The sequence below is a fragment of the Sorex araneus genome, chromosome 5 (genome assembly GCF_027595985.1).
Source record: "Sorex araneus isolate mSorAra2 chromosome 5, mSorAra2.pri, whole genome shotgun sequence".
NCBI lineage: Eukaryota > Metazoa > Chordata > Mammalia > Eulipotyphla > Soricidae > Sorex > Sorex araneus.
This window is the reverse complement of record NC_073306.1, coordinates 100,407,698-100,430,739: the sequence shown is the minus strand read 5'-3', so window position 1 is coordinate 100,430,739 and position 23,042 is coordinate 100,407,698.

Sequence of the window (23,042 nt, the reverse complement as noted above, 5' to 3'; positions counted from 1 at the left end):
ACCTTTTAAATTTGGTTATTAAAGTTTGGGTCTCAGGATTTCAGTGTTTTTGACTCTGTAGTTTGGATATTTAGCTCTAACGTTCCTTAATTCCATCAATGTACCTGACTCTCCTTGACCCCTAACCCCATTGCTTTCAATTTATCTCCTCTCCTCTTCTCCTTCACTCCGTTTCTTTCCTTCTCCTCCTATACTCTGGGTGATCTACACCTTCCCCTGCTTAAATTATTGTACTTCATCATCCAGTTACTCTAAATACCACATATAAATATTATCCCATGTTTTTCCTTCTTCTGGCTTACTTCATTTAACATGATATTTTCCAGTGTCATCCATGTAGCAGCAAATCAGCAAATTGCATGATTTCATCATTTCTACAGCTGTGTGGTATTCCATTGTGTATATATATCACATCTTCATGATCCACTGATCTGTTTTTTGACATCTAGGTTGATTTCCAATCTCAGCTATTGTACTGAGTGCTGCAATGAATAGTGATCATAAATGTCCTTCTGAATGAATGTTTTTGTATATGTATATGTTTTCTGAATGAATGTATTTTTGTCCTGGGGGTAGATACCTAAAGTAAAGTTGCTGGGTCATAGGTAGCTCAATTTTAAATTTACTGAGATCTCTCCATACTGTTTTCTGTAGGAGTAGATTCAGACTACATTCCCACCAGCAATGGTTTCTAAATAATTTATGTAGGCATTCCATTTAAATTGAGGGGAACATAACACTTCCCTCCCCAAATCCTTAACTGTGAATAGTGCATAGTGACTTTCTTTCAAAGATTTTATGTAATCAAGGAAGAGGAAAAGAAGCATAAGTTTACAATGCAAAAAATATGACAAATTTTATTTAACCAGTTGATCAGAGTACACAGCAAAAATTAAACAGTATGTTACTACTATGCATCTTGAGTAATGTGATAAAAATATCTCTTTGCTTCAAACTCTACTACAAAGCAGTAGTAATTAAAACAGCATAGTATTGGCCTAGAAACAGATCTGCAGATCAATGGAACAGAGTTGAATATCCTGTCATAGACCCCCAAATATATGACCACTTAATCTTTGACAAAGGAGCAAGAAATGTGAAGTGGAACAAGGAACACCTCTTCAACACGTGATGCTGGGAAAACTGGATAGCTACATGCAAAAAAAAAAGAACTCTGACCTCTGTCTAATGCCAGGCACAAAAGTAAAATCAAAGTGGATTAAAGACCTCAATATCAGACATGAATCTATAAGGTACATGGAGGAAAATGTAGGCAGAACTCTCCATGACGTTGAATCTAAAAGCATTTCTTATTTTTTGCTTTTTGGGTCACACCCAGTGATGCACAGGGGTTATTCCTGGCTCATGCACTCAGGAGTTACTCCTGGCTCATGCACTCAGGAGTTACTCCTGGCTGTGCTTGGGGGACTACATGGGATGCTGGGAATCGAACCTGGGACTGCCTCATGCAAGGAAAACACCCTACCCACTGTGCTATCACTCCAGCCCCAGAAGCTAAAAGCATTTTAAGGATGAAACAGCACTGACCATGCAAGTGGAAACAAACATAAACAAATGGGACTACATCAAACTTAGAAGCTTTTGCACTTCAAAAGAAACAGTGACCAAAATACAGAAAGAGCCCACAGAATGGGAAAGAATATTTATACAATACACATCTGATAATAATTAATTAATATCCAGGATATACAAGACACTACTGGAATTGTATAAGAAAAAAACCTCCAATCCCATCAAAAAGTGGGGAGAAGAAATTAACAGGTTTTCCTAAAAAAGAAATACAAATAGCAAAAAGCACATGAAAAAATGCTCCACATCCATAGTCATCAGGGAGATGCAAATCAAAACAACAATAAGATATCATCTCACACCACATAGACTGGCACACATTCAAAAGACAAAAGCAACCAGTGCTGGCCTGGATGTGGGGAAAAAGGGATGCTCTCTCATGTTGGTGGGAATGCCAACTGGTCCAACCTTTCTGGAAAACAATACAGACAGTCCTTCAAAAACTAGAAATTGAGCTTTCATATGACCCCACAATACCACTTCTGGGAATATGTCCTGAGGATGCGAAAAAGCACAGTAGAAATGACATCTGTACCTATATGTTCATAATAGCCAAAATCTGGAAACAATCCATGTGCCCTAGAACCGATGACTGGTTAAAAAAACTTTGTTACATCGATACAGTGGAATACTGTGCAGCTGTTAGGAGAGATGAAGTCATGAAATTTGCTTATTAAATGGATAGACATGGAGAGTGTCATGCTAAGTGAAATGAGTCAGAAAGAGAGGGACACAGAAGGACTGCACTCATTTGTGGAGTATAGAATAACATCACAAGAGGCTGACACCCAAGGACAGTAGATACAAGAGCCAGGAGGATTGCCCCATAGCTGGAAGCCTGCTTCATGAGTGGAGGGGAGAAGGCAGATGGAATAGAGAAGGGATCACTAAGAAAATGATGGCTGGAGGTATCAGTCGGGATGGGAGATATGTGCCAAAATTAGATAATGGACCAAATGTGATGACCTCTCAGTGTCTGTGTTGCAAGCTATAATGCCCCAAAGTAGAGAGAGAGTATGGGGAATATTGTCTGCCATGGAGGGAGGGGGAGGGTGGGAAAGGTGGGGTATACCGGGGATATTGGTGGTGGAGAATGTGCACTGGTGGAGGGATGGGTGTTTGATCATTGTGTGATTGTAACCCAAACATGAAAGCTTGTAACTATCTCACAATGATTCAATAAAACTAAAAAAGAAAAAAAGAAAATATTCCTTTAGTTCTATCATATTTCTTGTACCTAGTGAAGCTTAGTAAGTAGTAGAGTGTCTCAGTAGTGAAACATTCTATGATATACCCAATCAGTACTTTTAAAAGTTGTTATAATCATCAAAAAGCAGAAAAGTGAAAAATTATTACTGCCAGAAAGAACTCAAAGAGGTATAATGACTAAATGTAATGAGGTGACCTGAATGAGATCCTGAAACAGAGAAGTACAAACTGATGAAATCTTAATATACTATTGACTTTACTTAATAATGTATCAGTATTGGCTTATTAATTGTAGCAAATATAAGTGTCCTAATGTAAGATGATGCTAATAGAGGAAAGTGTGTATGGGAACTCTGTATCATCGTCCCCTTCTTAAAAAAATAAAACTACTCTAAAATAGAAAATGAATTTTATTAGAACATATTCTCTACCAAGTATATCCAAGGAGATCTTTAATTGAGCTATAGGGACAAATGTTCTGGAATAAACATAAAACAGTGTTCATAGAAGAACATATATAGCAAAAGATCCATTTATGGCAATATATATGTATATGTGTATATATATCTATGTGTATTTTGGTTTGGGGGCCACATCCAGTGGTGCTCAGAGCTTATTCCTGGCTTTCAGGTATCACTCCTAGTAGGCTCAGAGGACCATATGGGGTGCTTGGGATCAAACTCAGGTTGCCAAACTCATGCAAGGCAAACATCCTACCCCTGTGCTATTGCTCCTGTCCAATAGGAACTCTTTAAGGGCTGTTTAGAAGAGTGCTTTCTGTAGGATAATATGCATATGATCTAAATAGTGCTTATGAAGGCCACAAAATTCCATGTAACCTATTTTTAAGTGGCTTCCCCTTGCCCCCTAATTACAAAATCATATCTACTTATCTTGTGACAGAAGATGAAAAATAGATCATTAAAAATGGATCAGGGGAAGTGTGACTCCAACTCCTGGGTTTGAAACGGGAATTGAGAGTAAATTCTCTAGATGATAAATCATTCCAGCATTTGAGTAGGCCTGAGTAGGTATTGAATTGTTTCCCAAGGACCTGAGAGTTCTGTGGGAAGTAAATTCCTTCCAGAGATGAGATGGGGATGAAAAGACGTTAGGTAAGGTGGTCTAAAATAGGACCTGGAGGGTTGTCAAATGGAAAAAGATCTGAAACTATGAGAAACTGTCTATAGCAGAATGCACTTATCCCCAATATAATACTTACTGTATTTCCTTTGAAACGCATAGTATATAAATTCTGTGTTAATGAGCTTGGGCAGGTGGGGTTTTCTTGGCAATGAGCCAGGTCAAGTATAAGTAAATTGACTCTCCCTCTAAATATTTCAAATGTAGCTCTGTTTTCTTGTCAGACTGATGTCGGTGGGCTCCGATGGTGACTTATGTAAAGCAGGGAGGAGAAAGATGGTCACTTTCTCCTGATCCGCCTCTGCCACCCGGAACCCAGGGCTACTGGGTTCTTGTCTTGCCTCGCAGAAAAGAATTTCAGCTGTAGACAAGCAGGGAAGTAAAACAGATTTTATTAGGAGGTTTGGGCTGGAATGATAGCACAGTGAGTAGGGCGTTTGCCTTGCATGCAGCTGACCCAGGTTCGATTCCTCCACCCCTCTAGAAGAGCCTGGCAAGCTACCAAGAGTATCTCGCCTGCACGGCAGAGCCTGGCAAGCTATGTGTGGATATTCGATATGCCAAAAACAGTAACAAAAAGTCTCACAATGGAGACATTACTGGTGCCTGCTCAAGCAAATCGATGAGCAACGGGATGACAGTGACAGTGATACATGATTAGGAGGTTTTGAAGGGAAGGAGGAAAAAAACGTGGGAGAGAGTGGAGAGTAACATACTCAAGAGAGAACCCGGGCTTCTCCAGGGATGGAGAGAGCCCCTAGACGCATCCCAGCATTAGATATGAAAGCATGCAAGTACACATCTCAAGAGGGGAGATGCGGGCAACAAATGTGCTTGCACACCACAAGTGCTCAGCCAAGTGGGTGCAAGCAGCACATGGGCTCAGGCAGCATATGTATGCCTTCCTTTGTTTGAGGTGGCTTTTATAGAGTATCTTCTCAGGATATTTTGGTCCAGAATGTTCTGAAGAGTTCAGAAAAATTAATCATAATAAGGAAGAGGTTTGAAGGTATTCAAGGAATTTCCTTCATGGGTAGGTGTGCAATCTCCTCAGGGTCTGTGCAAGGTGAGGGTCTTATCAGGCCTTAGTTCTTGTTTTCTGCAAGATTGGTCTTTGCAACTTCAGAGCTATTACCTCCCAGGAAATTTACTGCCATCACCTTGGAAGGGGGCCTTCCCTACCTACCTGCCTGCCTACATCAAGACTACTATAACAATTTTATACAGTTTGAAAAGTATGAAAAAAGCTCAGAGAAGGAAAATTAAAGGTCTCTGCAAAGAAAGAAGTCTGGGGTCCGAAAACTGGGTAGAGTGTGTTTGGCTTGTCGGATCCTGGGTATGATCTCCTTTATGGATGGCATGGTTCCCTGAGTACTGCTGGAAGTGAGTCCTGAGCATAGAGCCAGGAGTAGCCCCTAAGTACAGCTGGGTGTGTTCTCAAAACAAAAAACAAACAAAAAAGAAATCAATGCATAAGACATGGGAGGTCTTTGAAAGGAAGCTGCTTTAAATATTGTTGCTAGTTTTTCTCCACTAGGACCACATAGCAGCCCATGCATGACATGTCCCATTCCTCTCTCTTCTTTCACCACCACATCCTTGAAATCAGGCAAAATTATCTAAATTATCGGCAATTAATTTTACTCCTGACCGAAGAAGTTCAGAAATTAATAACATGACTGGTATTTGCCTTTTCTATCAAGTAGGATGCTTGACAATTATACCAAGTAGGTTATCACACACTGTACTAAAGCCATGTGCTTACTTAAGGTACTTTGAAAAAGACTTTTCTCTCATTCAGGGTTAATCTTGGAAACGAACAGGGTATACTGAAAGTTTCATGTAGGGTTCTGGGCAGAATCTTCTGCCCCTGCGCCAGGCTGTCTTCACCTGGGCACTTCAGAGAGGGCCAGGTTGAGTTTCCCTCCCTGACCCAAGCAGAATCCCGGCAGCCGAAAACCTCCAGAACCCAACCGCAGCCATGTTCAAGGCCACTCTCTGCAAGCTCAGACAAGCCACACCCATGAAGGAACCGGCAGAGGAACCCAGGTATGCAGGACCCCTGGTTGAGATCTCCAAGCCTGCTCAGATCGGGACCGGGCCTCCTCCACCCAGGTCCCCAGTTTTCCAGTAGCTTGGCAGCCACACCCACCAACTGCCCCCCCACCATGCCATTTAATCTCATCAATGGCCAAGATCCAGAGACTATAAACCAGAACTCCTGGAAGAGAGCGATGCAGAATTTCCTGAAGCTCTTGTACTCTAGCCCACTGATGTACCTAAGGCCCCTTGAAGGTCATTTTGTTAGTGTTATCTGTCACAAAGGCTAAATCCTGAACTAAGCTAGAGAGAGGCAAAGAGGCACTACATTCTGTAAACATGTGGTATCTGAAAAGCTGAGCATGGTTATGTTTTTGTTTTGCCTTTTCCCCTTCCATCTGTTGATGTTTTTATTGACCAGGGGTCACATATGTATTTGGTTATGGTGTTCACACATGCAACCACAGTGATTGCCAGGGGTCTCCTTGCTTTAGAGAATGAGAATGAGAATGTGCAGGGACAGGGGTTCACACACATCTGTGGTGCTCACATACGTGTTTGTGAGTCTTGGAGGAGAGGACCTTGCAGTCTTTGGCTTGCTGTTTGAATATAGTTTTATTTTAGTTGTGCTGATTGCTAAGGGTTTTATCCCTTGGATGTGTGATCACACACTCCTGGCTGCAGCATGACCACAAATGATTTGTGGCACCAGGAATCACAAACAGCTGCCAGGATCAAACTTGGGGCCTGTGGGTAGGAGCAACATATAAACTCCAGACCTCCTGTTGCCCTCTAAGTCCTCTTTTGGCACCCCAGAAAGAGTCCTTGTAGAAGATTCACATGTTCTTTAATTTGCTGCTAGATTGCATTACCTAATAAAAGTAAGTGGTCAATCTTGGCATCAGATGTAAAACTAAGCACTCCATACACCATTCTGGGGAGATGGAAGGCATTTTCCTGTCCCTTGCAATTTTTTTTTCCTTTTTGGGTCATACCCAGTGATACTCAGGAGATACTTCTGACTCTCTGCACTCATTACTCCTGGCAGAGCTTGGGGAACTATATGGGATGCAGGGGATTGAACCCAGATCCACTGCGTGCAAGGCGAACACCCTACCTGCTGTACTATCACTCTGGCCCCTCCCTTGCACTTGTTGCTGTTATTGTGTGCTTGGTGGTGAGAACATGCTTGGTTGAAGTGTGCTGGGATTTGCACACCTGGTTGCTAAGCTGAGGGTTTACACTAGCAGAACTCAGGGGGTCACAGTGAAAGTGCGGTGATCATGCCAGGGACAGAACTCAGGGCCTCACACATACCAGACAGGCATTATACCACTAGTCACACTCTTGTGTTCCACATTTGAATTGATATGAGCATACTTTTAAAAATACTCTACTGGGATATGTCATTTCACTGTGCTTAAATTTTATAAAGCTTTTGATTTTGAGATAATTGTAGATTCACGCATGCTTATGAGGAATGTTACAGAAACATTTATTGGGGTGTGAAGCTATACCCCAGAAACTTACATATTATTGTAAATCAAGGTTAAATCAATTAAAAATATATTACAGATAGGTTTCCATATACTCTTCACAGTTTCCTTTTATAAAAACAGCTCTTAGACTTATAGCATAATATTAGAGTCAGGAATTAATGCTTAATAGTCCCATAGAGGGGGCTGGAGTGATAGCACAGCGGGTAGGGCGTTTGCCTTGCACGCGGTCGATCCGGGTTCGAATCCCAGCATCCCATATGGTCCCCCGAGCACTGCTAGGAGTAATTCCTGAGTGCATGAGCCAGGAGTGACCACTGTGCATTGCCGGGTGTGACCCAAAAAGCAAAAAAAAAAAAAAATAGTCCCATAGAATTTACTCAGAGTTCAACTATGTATATATATATTTAGTTTTGTGCAATATTTTCCCATCAGTAGAAGAGCAAACACCACCTTTGAGATATAGAACAGGCAGGGACCAGGGAGATGGCTCAAGGGGCTGGAGTGCGTTCTTTGCATTCTGGAGACCAGGTTGGTGCCCCTTGCCACATGGTCCCCTGACCACTACAGTGAATGGGTTCTGAGCACCAAGCTGTATATCCAGCACCATCAGATCCACAGACCAGCAGCCGAAGACATGGAACAGTTTCATAACAAGAAATTTGTGTGTTACCTTTACATAGCCACAGCCATTTCCTTCCATGTCCCATTCTTTAGCTAGAGGCAGCCATTCACCTATTTTTTTAAATCTTTTTTTATTTTAAGAATATTATGCAAATGGACTCATACAATAGATAAATTTTTGTATATTTCCCATCTATATATCCCATGAGGATAATTCCCTTAAGATTCATTCAGGTTGTTATATGTATCAATATTTCTTTTCTTGTGAATATTATTATTATTTTTTTGCTAAGTATTATTCCAGCATATGGTTTTTCTATAACTAGTTTATTTACTGGTTGGAAGGAATTTAAATTGCTTATACTGTTTGAACATTAAGAATAAAGTTGCTATGGATATTTGTGTAAGTTTTATGTAAACATAAGTTTTCATTACTATGGGACAAATGCCCAAGAGTGAGTGATTGCTAGATCATTTCATATGTATATATTTTGTGAGAAGCTGAAGTACTTTTTCCAGAGTGTCTGTATCAGTTTACAGTTCTAACAGTATGGGTGGTCATATTTCTTTACATTCTTGCTATAATATGGGATTATTCCTGCTTTTAAAAAATCTAGAGACAGTGCTGGGGCTGGAGTGATAGCACTGTGGTTGGCCATTCGCCTTTCACGTGGCCGACCCGAGTTCGATTCCTCTGCCCCTCTCGGAGAGCCCGGCAAGCTACCGAGAGTATCGAGCCTGCTCAGCAGAGCCTGGCAAGCTACCCGTGCATATTGGATATGCCAAAAACAGTAACAATAAGTCTCTCAATGAGAGACGTTACTGGTGCCCGCTCAAACAAATCGATGAGCAATGGGATGACAGTGACAGAGACAGTGCTATGACATTGCGGCAGATGGTGTGGTGTGCAAGACCAGGAATCAAACTTAGTGCCTCACCTGTTCTACACATCACCTATTCTGTGCTTTACACTTGAGGTATATCCCCAGTCCTATCATTGTGTTTGTGTTTTATGTCATTTTTATAAATATGCGACCATTGCTTAATTGGAGATTTAATTTGCATTCCACTTGTGCTTAATTATATTTGCCATCTTTATAGCTTTATCAGTGGAATATCTTTTCAGGTCTTATGTCCATTTGTGGAGCATAGCAACAGGTGCCAGAGCAGATAAGACCTGTCCCTATATAGCACACAGGAGGGAGTGTCTGGGCGCATTTTTCAAGCACCTGGTATCTGGCCATGAATCTCACTTCCCCCACAAGAGTCATTCCTAGCTAGCCCTAGTTGGGTTTGGGCCAGGCCAAAGCAGCGTTGGAAAGGTCAGTAATGCTAGACTTTATGTGATTGGATCATCCTCTTAAGCCAGACCCTTTATAAAATATGTGTGTATTTGGCAATAGGGTAAGCAGCCATCAGCTGTCTCCGAAGTGTTTTCTCCACGCACCCGTCATCTTTAGCCTGGCATCTGCCCTGACCAGGTAAGCAACATGTCTAGGCACGTTGGGTGCCCATTTTCAATAATTTAGTTTCTAATTTTTTAAACTGATTTTTGAGTGTTCTTTTTATATTGCAGGTATAAGTGGTTTTTTTTTCTTTTTGGGTTATACCTGGTGATGCACAGGGGTTACTCCTGGCTCTTCACTCAGGAATTACTCCTGGCAGTGCTCGGGAGACCATATGGGATGCTGGGAATCAAACCCAGGTAGGCCGCATGCAAGGCAAATGCCCTAACCGCTGTGCTATAGCTCCAGCCCCAGATATAAGTGTTTTGCTGGGTATGGCCAGACTGGAGCACAGTAGGTAGGGCATTTGCCTTGCAACCAGCCAACCCGGGTTTGATTCCTCCATCCCTCTGGGAGAACCTGTCAAGCTACCGAGAGTATCCCACCCACACAGCAAAGCCTGGCAAGCTACCCATGGGATATTCAATATGCCAAAAACAGTAGCAACAAGTCTCACAATGGAGATGTTACTGGTGCCCACTAGAGCAAATTGATGAACAGCGGGACGACAGTGCTACAGTAGTTTACAAATATTTGCCAGAGTGATAGCACAGCGGGTAGGGCGTTTGCCTTGCATACGGCCAACCCAGGTTCAATCATCGGCATCCCATATGGTCCCCCAAGCATTGCCAGTAGTAATTCCTGAGTGCAAAGCCAGGAGTAACCCCTGGGCATTTCTGGGTGTGACCCAAAAAGCAAAAAAAAAAAAGTAGTTTACAAATATTTTCTCTTAGTTTATAGTTTTCTTTTCATTTTCTTTGCAGATTGTTCCATAGAGCAAACTGCTGCCATTTATTTTTTGCTCTTGAGGAATTCCATTTTTCAACTTCAAAATTAATTCTTACATTAAGGATCCTATACTTTAGTGTTTCACCTTGTTTTTAATCCCTATTTCAGGAATGCACATTCGAAGGTCAAGGAAAGTTTAGGTAGATGACACAGCTGAGTTTTGTTTTTTCCATTCCTTTGTACTGTGTAAAATTGGAATGTGCTTGTTTTATAGCCAGATGAGCAATGTAGGTGCTAGTGAATCCTGGATGTACTGATTGCAAAGATTTATTAAGATATTTCCCCTCTATATTCTTATAGCTGATGCTATTAGAGTTTTAAATTGTTCAGGTTTGGGGGATTTGCTTAGTTAGTGAGTACTCCAAACTACAAGTCAGATGTGCCAATGCTATTTTATTTCATTGTATTGAAGTTCCATAGCATAGGGGAAAGTGAATGGGATTCCAGACAGCTAGCAGAAATATGAATCTTCTAAGTGATCTGCATCTTTCATGCTTCTACTTTTTGCCCTGTAGTGGGGATAGCAATCCTAATGTCTTTGTAAAGTTGCTGTGAGAATAGAATGCAGAATGCATGCACAACACCTTGGAAAGAATTGGTGTATAGTTGTGTTGAGTAATTGTGACTTGTTTTATTGAAGTCAAGCCACTTGCATATATTTACAATATGAGTTTTTTTTTAGGGTGACTTGCATTACAACAGTACAAGCTTAACAGCAAAGGATGGAGGAAAGGGTATGAACCACTTTGAGATGCAGGTTTGGGAGCTTAGGGAGCTGGCAGCAGCATGATGGTCCAGAGAAGGAGGGCGCTGTCCTTTGTGTACAGAGGGAGGGTCCTGTTCCTCAGAGCAAGAGTTCCCATCAATCCTACTAATTTGGGATGGGCAATATTGGTTCACACCTGGTAGTTTTCAGAGGCTATTCCTAGCTCTGTGCTAGAAAATGTCCCTGCTGGTGCTTGGGACCATGTGTGGTGCTGGGGATTCAATTAGGTTTGGCCACTTGTGCAGCAAATGCCTTACCTCCTGTACTATCTCTCTGACCTCTTCACCAATTCTTATTTATTTATTTATTTATTTTTGCTGTTTGGGTCATACCTGGCGATGCACAGGGGTTATTACTGGTTCATGCACTCAGAAATTACTCCTGGCGGTGCTCAGGGTACCATATGGGATGCTGGGATTTGAACCCTGAGTCAACCAAGTGCAAGGCAAACGCCCTACCCGCTGTGCTATCACTCTAGTCCCTCTTCACCATTTTTTTCAATTGAATCACCATGAGAACAGTTACAGGGAACTCAGGATCAAGTCTCAGTCATACAATGATCAAACACCCATTCCTTCACCAGTGCACATGTTCCATCACCAAGAACCCCAGCGTACCCCTGTCCTACTCCTCACTTCCTGTGTGGCAGATGATTTTCACTTTACTCTCTCTGTACTTTGATTATGTTCAATTTTCGACAGAAAACCCACTATTATTATTTGGAGTTTTCTCCCAACAATCAGACCTGTTGAAATGGCATCATTAGAACATATGTTTTCTATTGCTGATAACAAAGAGCATATGATGTTGCATGGTCATGAAAACGGCCACCCAGTTTTGGGATTCTGGTATTTTACTAATTAAGTCCAGAGGTATTTCTTCCCACAGCCTCTTCACCACTTCTTCTTTTTTTTTTTTTTTTGCTTTTTGGGTCATACCTGGCGATGCACAGGGGTTACTCCTGGCTCTGCACTCAGGAATCACTTCTGGCGGTGCTCAGGGGACCATATGGGATGCTGGGATTTGAACCCGGGTCGGCCGCGTGCAAGGCAAACGTCCTACCCGCTGTGCTATCTCTCCAGCCCCTCTTCACCACTTCTTGAGGGAAAAAATTTTAGGACCATAGGTGGCATCCTGAAGGTGACACAAATATGGCTCATTATTACCTAATTTACACTCTATTTCAGAGATATATTGTCAAGATCTCTTGTTAATTTTAATGGAGGTGGGGCACTACCGGTTTTCATCTGCTCTTGGCTTTCACATATTTACTTGTACTGGAAACACAAGCCATAGTCTCTGTTGCTCTCACCTTTGCTTTAGGAGGAAATTGCTCCATCTCAATTTTTATCTTGTCAGTCAGTGTAGTCATCACAAAGGCAATAAATGCACAAAATAATTCTGTCAGAATCATTACAATGTCAAATATAGAACATGGTTATCATCATAACCTTTCTGTTGCTTGTGCTTCTAGTCTTAAATGACCTCTAATGCATTTATTACACCCAGATACATTTAAGTTTCATAGTTGTTATTTTCAAGATCATGAAGGAGAACATGGAGACCTAAGGAAAAAGTACCAGCTGCCTTTTATCCCCTGAGGACTGTGAAAATAATGAGATTGTGCACAGAAGAGAAAATTCTTTTCCTTATTTACCTAAGAGATTTTATCCGGTCATTTCCTCTTCCCTTGTAATTGCATGACAGAAAATACATCCCGAGTAAATTGTGTCCTTTCAAAAACAAATCTGTCAAAGATGTCAGTTTATTTGGAGCATGGTCAAAGCAAACAATGAGAAAGAGCCGGCAAATTCAACAGGAAAAGACCAGTACCCAAGAAAGTATGCATTATCAAGCAGACACCTCTCTAAGCCACAGGAGGATTGCCCCTCTGGGTAAGTCTGGATGAGAATGGACATGTTATTCAGAGCTATCTCGTTGACTATTTATCAACGATAAATAGTTGATGTTCGCTCCTGGCTACAATTTCAAGTAGACATACAGTAAATTCTTTGTTGTTAAGCATTTTTACCACAAAATTTTTTGCTATAGTTAGGCAGACTTCTGATAAAGATAAAATAAAAAATAAGCAAAAGACAATGAATAGCAGAAGAAATACTATTTTAAAATTATTTTTCTAAAGTTATTACTTTATTAAGAGAGTAGATATCAATTTCCAAATACTTGGATGCATTTTTTTTTTATGGGAAGGGGTTCATCTAGCAGTGCTCAGGATTTGCTCCTGGCTTCCTTCAGGCATTATTTCTGATGGTACTGGGGAGGGGGTACCATATGGGGTGTAAAGCAAATTCCCTGCCTGCTCTACTATCTCTCCAACTCCTGAACACATACTTTTTAAAACTGAATTTTCTTGATTTGTTTTTGGTGCCAGAGATCATCATACCCAGGTCTTCATGCACACGAGGTATGTGCTCTACTACTGTTTTTTTGTTTTTAAGTTTTATTTATTTTTGTTTTGGGGCCATGCTCAGGGTTTCCTGGCTCTGCACTCAGAAATTGCGCCTGGAGTAACTCATGTGACCATATGGGATGCACGAGATTAAACCCAAGTCGGCCACGTGTAAGGCAAATGTCCCATCTGTTGTACTATCTCTGGTCCCTGCTGTTTCGTTTTTAAAATTGAGGTGGTATTGCATTACAAGGTTATATCATTCTCATGTATGTAGCCACTGTAGCCACTGTCATCCCGTTGCTCATCAATTTGCTTGAGTGGGCACAAGTAACTTCTCCATCGTGAGACTTATTGTTACTGTTTTTGGCATATCGAATACACCACGGTTAGCTTTCCAGGCTCTGTTGTGTGGCCGGGATACTCTCAGTAGCTTGCCAGGCTCTCCGAGAGGGATGTAGGAATTGAACCTGGGTCGGCCCTGTGCAAGGCAAGATCCCTACCCTCTGTGCTATCGCAATTGACATCTGCATATACTATATTTAAGGTGCATATTTGTAACTGAACTTTGTGTTAAATTGTGAAGGTCACAACTGTTGTCTGATGCTGTTGTTAGATGTTGAAGTTCCTTATCACTGTGATGTACAATTTGTGCAACATTGAAACGTTCTGATGCCTCTGCAGTTGAAGAACCAGAGACCATGTGTGCTTGTGTGTGTATGTGTGTGTGTGTGTGTGTGTGTGAGAGAGAGAGAGAGAGAGAGAGAGAGAGAGAGAGGGAAAGAGAAGGAGAGAGAGGGAGAGAGAGAAGGAAAAAGAGGGAGAGAGAGGGAGAGAGAGAGAGAGGGAGGGAGAGAGAGAGAGACTCCCTATTGGCACACTGGTAACTTGCTGGTGAAGTGCCAGGGGTTGGCAGAGATCAGGTCTCCTGTAGACAAGAAGGTCCTACCAGTCCCATGAAGCCACTCCCGTGACACATTAGATCTGCATAGTGTGGGAACTGGTCCCTATAACCTGAGTTTTTTGTGGGGCTGAGATTCTCAGGCAGAGGCTAAACCACTATAGAAAATGTCCGTAGGTTTTACTACTCTAGATACTAACCCCTACAGGTCAACGTCAGTCCTGACCACCTAGTTTCTTTAGGTTTATTGTCCTTTCTCATGGCAAGAAATTGTAGAGGATCACTTGTTACTTGTCACTGGTCATCCCATTGATCTTCAATTTTCTTGAGCGGGCGCCAGTAACATCTCCATTCGTCCCTGTCGAGTGCTAGTGTAGCCCAATGGTATCTGCTCGCTCCAGGAACACGAAGAGCCTCGAACTGTGCATTCAGGGTTTTGACGAAGAAGTCTGACCAACTCCTTGGTGGGCGGCCATGCGGTCTTTTGATGTCCCGTGGAATCCAGTCAGTAACAGCTCTAGTCCAGTGGTCATCTCTGAATAGCATTACGTGTCTGGCCCATTTGATTTTTGAACCTTGGCAAACGAGACAGCATCCCTGATTCTTGATCATCGACAGAGGTCGGAACTCTGAATTCCTTCTCTCATTTGAGTGAAACATGATCTTCCAAGCATACCTCTTTTGATTCTTCTTTGTGATACCTGAATAGCATTCTCATCCAGTTTTCATAGGGCCCAGGTCTGTGAGGCATATGTTAGTGCAGGAAGAATGGTGGAGTCGAAAAGATTTGCCTGGAGCTGGAAGTTCTTTGTCCTCTTAACCACTTCTTCGATGCTCTTGAAGGAGTTCCACGCTGCTCTCTTTTTCCTGCGCAGTTCTGGTGCCAAGTCATTCCTCATGTTGAGTTCTTGACCCAGGTACACATAGCTGCTGCATTTGGAGATACTCCTTCTGTTGAGAGCAAATGGAACGTCAGGAACTTGTTCATTTTCCATGAACATTATTTTGTTGAGATTCAGCTGCAGTCCAATCTTTCCATACTCGTGGTTGAAGTCGGTCAGGATTTGTGCCACTTGGCTAATGTTTGGTGTTATTAGAATGATGTCATCAGTGAAGCAGAGGTGGTGTAGTTGCTGACCGTCTATCTTCACTCCCATTCCTTCCCATTCCAGTCGTCACATGAATGGTGTCACCCTGCCAACCCCCTCTCTTTACATTGATGATCATTTCCTTGTAGAATGGTGAGATCCTGGTGGTGAATCCATAATACAGCTCATGGAGGATCCTGATATATTGAGTTTGAATGCCCTGTTTGGCTAGGGCTTCAATGATCGCTTCAGTCTCAATAGAATTAAAGGCCTTCTTTAAATCAATGAACATTAGACATAGCATCAACTTGAACTCTGGCGAAACTTCAGTGAACTTGGTCACAGTGTGGATATAGTCGATCATGCTGAATCCTTTTCAGAACCCGGCTTGCTCACATGGTTGTCCTTCATCTAGTGTTCTGCCTATTCTATTCAGGATGACTTGAGTGAACAACTTGTAGACAATGAACAACAGGCAGATTGGACCATAGTTGCCGATGTTGTGGATGTCTCCCTTCTTGTACAACAGAACAGTCCTGCTGGTTTTCCATTGGGATGAAACCTTGCATATGGACAGGTAGTGTGTGAAGAGCTGAGCCAGTGTATTGACAAGTACTGGTGGTAGATTCTTCAGGTGTTTGGGTCTGACCTTGTCTGGACTGGGTGCTGTACGCTTCTTTATGGACAAAATGGCATGTCAGATTTTGGAAGGGAGGACTTTGGGAACAACATATCCATCCTGCGGAATTTGGTATGTGGGCAGGTGGACGTGGCTGTCAAAGAGATCTGAGTAAGAATCATGAATAATCCTCTCCATTGCCCTTCTGGAAGATGTGATAGATCCATCAGGATGTCGGAGCGCAGTCATCTTGGTCTTGTAGTTGGCGAAGGACAGGCGAGCGTCGCTAATACTTTTCCCGGCTTCTACCGAATCTGCCAACATTGTTGCTCTTCTCTCTTTGAGGTCTTCCTTTATCGCTTCTCTGCACAGCTTTGCAAGCTTAGACATTAGCTTGTGGTTGCCAGAGGCTTGTGCCAAACCATGTTGGCAAATGAGCTCAAGAGTTTCCGAAGACAGGCGTCTGTTTCTGGCTTTCCCACTTTTGGCATTCTTTGCACAGTCATGGAGGTGCTGAACTAGTTGATTGTATTCCTCATTGATGTTGTCAATGACAGTGTCTTCCCACGTTGCCACAATACTGCCAAAGAGCTACTCGTTGATGGTCATTCTGGGAGTTCCCTTCTTAAACTTAAACTTTGCAGGCCTTTCTCCCCACTCTGTGAAGTAGAATTTTGCACGAAGGAGTGGTAGTCCGATCCTGTTTGGAATTTTGGGACAACAGTGACATTGGTTAGGCAAAATCTTCAATTGATTATGATGGGGTGGCGTCGTTGTCCTTGTCAACACGAACTTGGCCATGAGCATTGATTCATTCGAATGCCGAACAACCCAAATCGGATGATTGCAATTGAATAGATGTGGTTCACTGACGACAGTTTCTATCTTCATCATCTACGTACCAACATCCAAGTATGATGAAGAAGAAATTGTGAAGTTCTACATGGAACTGGAGAAGTTCTATAGAGAAGACCACACCTTCTACAAGATCATTGTCTCATTGTCGGTGATTTTAATGCTAAGATAGGACCAAGAAGGTCACCCAGAGAATTTCACATTGGGATCCATGGCCTAGAATGGAACGATCAGGGTGAGAGAATGTCTGAGTTCATCATGTCCACCAAAACTGTCCATGGTATCTCACAGTTCCAGAAGGCCGAATCTAAACGTTGGATATGGGAGTCTCCTAATGGACAGTTCCACAACGAAATTGACCATTGTAGAAGATAGTTAAGCAAAATGGTTTTATTAAATACTTAAGGAAAAGGGCTCTTTGTCCTCTGGAGAAACCCATGCTGTCTCTTGAACAATATATTCCTGTCTCTCTTTCCTTTCCCTACCCTTTCTCTAAACAAACTTCTTTCAATAAACAATTTTGCTTCACTATTTAGCCTCCTTCTGAATGCTTTTGTTTTGTTTTGTTCTGTGTTTTTGTTTTTTTTTTTTTCTCTGAGGGAGGGTGACATTCCTGGAACTTTGTGCTGAGGTGAACACTGACTTTCTTTTCCAGAAGAGAACAACTCCTTACTCCAGCCTGAGTCCACAGTTTCCTGAGAACTACAGTGATGGCGACCAGCTCCCATGCCCCAAGTGGGACAAGTGGACTTCAGGTATGCCTTTGATGGCTGCCTCACGGGCAAGATGGACTCCTCAAGTGTCACTTCTGTGTAGGTGCTGATTTCTGACTTCCCCAGTCTTGACCCATGCTAGGCCTTTCCCCTGGTGGCTGAGGTAGGACGAGCAAAGAGGTTTTCTCCAGGTTACATCCCTAGCTCCCCACTTTACTTAAGTCACCTGCAACACTATAGTTCTAACTCTCCTGGGCATTTTCCAGGAAATCCAGGGAAGCCAAGTGGCAAGGCAGTCACTCTGAAGCTAACACTCCCTGACTCACTGACTCAGTGCTTCCCACATCATGACCATGTTATGTGTGGGGGGGGGGGGGGTGGGGAGAGGATGTCTCGTGAGGTCTTGGGGAGGGAGACAAGAAAATCTTTAAAAAAGAAAAAAAAACTGTGGGTGAGACGAGAGTATGAAAGAAATGCTTTCAGATAGAATTGAAGCCTCTTCAGGAGAGATAGAGACAGAGAGAGAGAGAGAGAGAGAGAGAGAGAAAGGAGAGAGAGAGAAAGGAGAGAGAGAGCACCCCATGAAGTAATGGACATTTGTTATCTGCTCAGGAAGATTAAGGGATATAGGCAAGTCCCAAATGAAGTGTGTGGCTTACTTTTGCAAAGCTGGTTTTATGAGCCAATTCTGAGCTGCCTATCAAAACCCAAGCTGCAGATAAGAGTCTGTTGGTTATGGTTAAAGAAAAAGAACTTTAAATTGAGGTGGTCTCCATTCAGTCTTATCAATGCCATTAAAAAAATCTAAAAACTAGAGAGAGAACAGAAGGGAATGCCCTGCCACAGTGGCAGGGTGGGGTGGGGGGGAGATGGGATTGGGGAGGGTGGGAGGGACGCCGGGTTTACGGGTGGTGGAGAATGGGCACTGGTGAAGGGATGGGTTCCCGAACTTTGTATGAGGGAAGTATAAGCATAAAAGTGTATAAATCTGTAACTGTACCCTCACGGTGATTCTCTAATTAAAAATAAATAAATTATAAAAAAAAAATAAAAAAATAAAAAGAGTATCTTTTCTCTAAAAAAAAAAATCTAAAAACTGTATCTTGTTTATTTTAACTTCATTTTGATTGATGGAAGTTCTGTGATTTACAATACCTTTAATGATATGTCCTATGCACATTATTCCCAAAGTACACCTCTCCCAAGTATACTCACACTCCCTCCAGGGACTTCGATCAATGCCCCTCCCTTTCAAAGTCACCCCCCCAATATCAATTGTGTAGATCATGTTTTCCCTCTGTGTTGTGTTTGACCATTTGTTGATGCATTACAGGGTATCTTAAGTCCCACAACACTGTATCATTGTCATCCTGTTGTTCATCGATTTGCTTGAGCAGGACCAGTAACGTCTCCATTGTGAGACTTGTTGTTACTGTTTTTGGCATATCAAATATGCCACAGGTAGGTTGCCAGATTCTGCACGCGGGCAAGATACTCTCAGTTGCTGGGCTCTCAGAGAGGCACAGAGGAATCAAACCCGGGTTAGCAGCGTGCAAGGCAAATGCTCTACCCACTGCACTATTGCTCCAGCTAATATGAGAAAGATTGTTCTGTATCAGTCCCTTTCTTTCTAACTCACTTCACTCAGCATGATATCCTCTAGTTCCATCCACATTGTAGTGAACTGCACGATTTTAGCACAGCGGGTAGGGCCTTTGCCTTGCACGCGGCCGACCTAGGTTTGATTCCCGGCATCCCATATGGTCCCCCAAGCACCGCCAGGAGTAATTCCTGAGTGCAAAGCCAGGAATAACCCCTGAGCATCGCTGGGTGTGACCCAAAAAGAAAAAAAACTTACAGGGCCTTTTGTTCCTTGGGAATCAGTTTGTTTACTAAAAGGGTCCATCCATCCTCCATAGGTTTGGGTTGGAGGCAGTGAACTCCTCTGAACACATCTTAGTTTCATGATTTATTATAACTTGTTGCCAAGGGTCCCCTTAACTGCCTGCTTACTTCAGCTGCATCACATGCCCACACTTTATAAAAACTTTCCAGTGTTTTCAAGAAATGCCTACTTATCAGGAATAATGTAACCCCATTTTTTAAAAATGATAGGAGGGAGGTTGATTCTTCTTTTGTTTCCACTTTCTAAAAATTGCACAATACATTTGGAAAAGATGGCATTAGAGAACAAATTTGTATTCAAGTTAACCAACAACTTGATGCCTTGATAAGAAGTGTGTTAGAAAAGTTGACCACTTCCTAGCAGCCTCATTTTTATTTCCCATGCCATGGTCGACTTTTGGTTTTGATAAGCGGGAGGATGGTCTGTGCTCATAAGATTTGCAAACTGATATGGACAGCAAATACTAGCCACTGCATTGTGGTCTCCATGGCTACTCCTCAGGCTAGAGATCAGATTTGAAATCTAACTGTCAGACCAAATGATCACTTATTTTATCTTTGACCCCCAAACTGCCACATGGCAAGTTAGTTTTGTGGCCAAAAAAAAAAAAAAAAAAGGTTGTGACACAGAACTTATAGCCAATCTATCAGACATGCCTGGCTAGGGGTGGATTAATTATTTGACACTGCTCATCACTTGAAGGACAGAAGGAGCCCCAGGCAAGCAATTAAAGGTGCTGACAGTTGGAAATTGAGTCAAGAAAATGGCGTCTAGGGGCTAGAAGCAAGGCTCTGACTCTTTCTGCTTAGCTTCTTCCTTGCCTGTGACATATCCACATTTTGTTTTCAAGTTTGTGAGCAGTCAGAAGGAGTTAAGTGGTATTGTTTCCAAATGAACAAGTCATGGCTGAAGCAATATATAATTTTTTTTAGAGTGTTGTTAGCACTGCAGCCCAGGAAACATGATTCAAGATGCTTTTGCTTCCTGCTCTGAGTTGCCTGGATAGGGATGGGTTGATCTTCATAGAGAAAATACGGGAGAGTCCTCCTCAGCGCATATGCAGTTCAGGGCTAGAAGGCCATCAATTACAATATGTGATCATCATTTAGTTTAGGCTAGGGGTGAGCTGAATTCGAATTTGAGTGATAATAAACCAATAAAAGGGTAAAGAGCTGGTTGAGAAATGACTGGCCTAGCTTCAATCTTGGGTGTTCTGTGCGCGCAACTTTGTTTTAGCTCTGGAAGGTGCCTGGGAGCAGGCCCAGGCTTGCACAGTTGTGTCCGGAGTCTGAACCTTTTCCCCTGCTTTTATTACTTAGACCGAAACACTCCAAAGCGTTACCACAAAAGTGCATCCCCACCCCCTTACCCCCAGCAGGGTGAGTTCTTGAGCATTGTATGAAAGATTTGCATGTAAAACTCAGATGCTTAAGAAGTTATTGTCCTGTTTAAGCAGATGCATCTGGGTCCCTTGCCAGCGCCTCAGGCCTCTCCTTCTACTAGTCTATAACATCACTGTTCCTGTCCCTCATGGCACGGTCCAGATTACGACTGTCTGCTCACCTCCAGTAACATCCTGGTCCACATTGTTCTCTGTCCAGTGTCACTTTCCTTGTCTGGAATCTGTAGTTGGATCTCTGTAATCTGTGCCCCCTTGCTGGCATTTGCTACTCTGTAGTCTGTTGCTGGGCCTCTCCAGGTCTGTACTCCCCCTACACTGGACTTCTTTGCCAATGCTGTAAGTGCATGGGTGAGAACTTCTGCTGTCTTCCTGTCTATAAGGGCAGAGTTGAAGAGGCCAAGAGAGAATTGCTGAGCTGAGAGTTTCCTTTTATCTCCTATTATCTCCCACCCCCAGGAATCCCATTACCTATTTTGAAAGCATATATTTATAGCAGACTGGAGCGATAGCACAGCGGGTAGAGCGTTTGCCTTGCAAGCGGCCAACCCAGGTTCGATTTCTCTGTCCCTCTCGAAGAGCCTGGCAAGCTACCGAGAGTATCCCACCTGCACAGCAGAGCCTGGCAAACTACCCGTGACGTATTCAATATGCCAAAAACAGTAACAACAATGGAGACATTACTAGTGCCCACTCAAGCAGATTGATGAACAACGGGACTGGATGACAGTGCTACGGTGCAGTGCTACATTTTTAGCAAAGGTTTAACCGGGCCAGTTTACCTGACATCCCATCCCTCTGCTCTGCTTCCAGCATCACACAAGCTTTCTTCTTTCTTGTTAGTAGGTGTGACATATTCCCCCTTGCTACAGCTCCCTGCAGAGACATCAATCATCCACTGCCTGCTCTAGGTGCCCCTCGCCTTCTGCCTGCACTTTGGTGCCAGGAGGCTGCTTAAGCAGAGGGCAGCCCAGCACTTTCATGTGAGTCACCTGGACTCCTGGTCCAAGTGAGGCTGTATTGAAACACCCACTCATTTTCAGTTACCGCAGGGCCTAAAACAGCAGGGGGAATGTCACTGACATCTCATGGTTTTCTATTTCTTTCCCCTTTCCTTGTTATATTAGCAACAATTCAATTTACTTACAACCATCAGGGACAATACTGTCTGGATGTGTAGAGATTCCTTTCTTCACCTACCCATGATGAAAATTTAGAAGAACCCTACTGTTTTTCCTTTTTCTTTTTGGGTCACACCCAGCGATGCTCAGGGGTTACTCCTGGCTCTGCACTCAGGAATTACTCCTGGTGGTACTTGGGAGACCATATGGGATACTGGGAATTGAACTTGGATTGGCTGCATGCACGGCAAACATCCTACCTACTGTGCTATTGCTCCAGCCCTGAACCCCACTGTTTTATCCCAAAGGAAGCATTCCCTCACTGTAGACCTATCCACCGTCTTATTATAGAAAATAAACTAATTCTTCACTAAACTAAGGGGAGGGTTTTGTCTGGGGTCAGACTATCATTTTAATTTGGAGCCAGTAGGTGACCCATTGAAAGACAGTGGGCCAGGATTCCATTGATCACCTGTTGTGCACTAAACCCATCACTCTGATACAGTGATTTGCATTCACTGATATTCATATCCACCCAGCTTCTGTATCCAACAGACCTCAAGTGGTCTGACCATTCTCATCTCCTTATTATCTAGTTACACATGTAAATAAATACTGGCCTCTGGAGGCAGAGGGTGAAATTATTCTGTATATACTTGCTCTGATAGTACAGATAAAACGCCTCTAGTCATATCAATTGATTGACTCTGGATGGGAAATTGATTCTGGTCTAGACACTTAATGTGCAACTCAAGTTGATTTATTCATCAGCTCCTATTTTTTCATTTACTGAGGACTGTTTGAAGAGCAATTAAGACTCTAACACTCTCAGATTTCTGGGTGGGTTCCTTAGAAAGAGTTGCCGAGA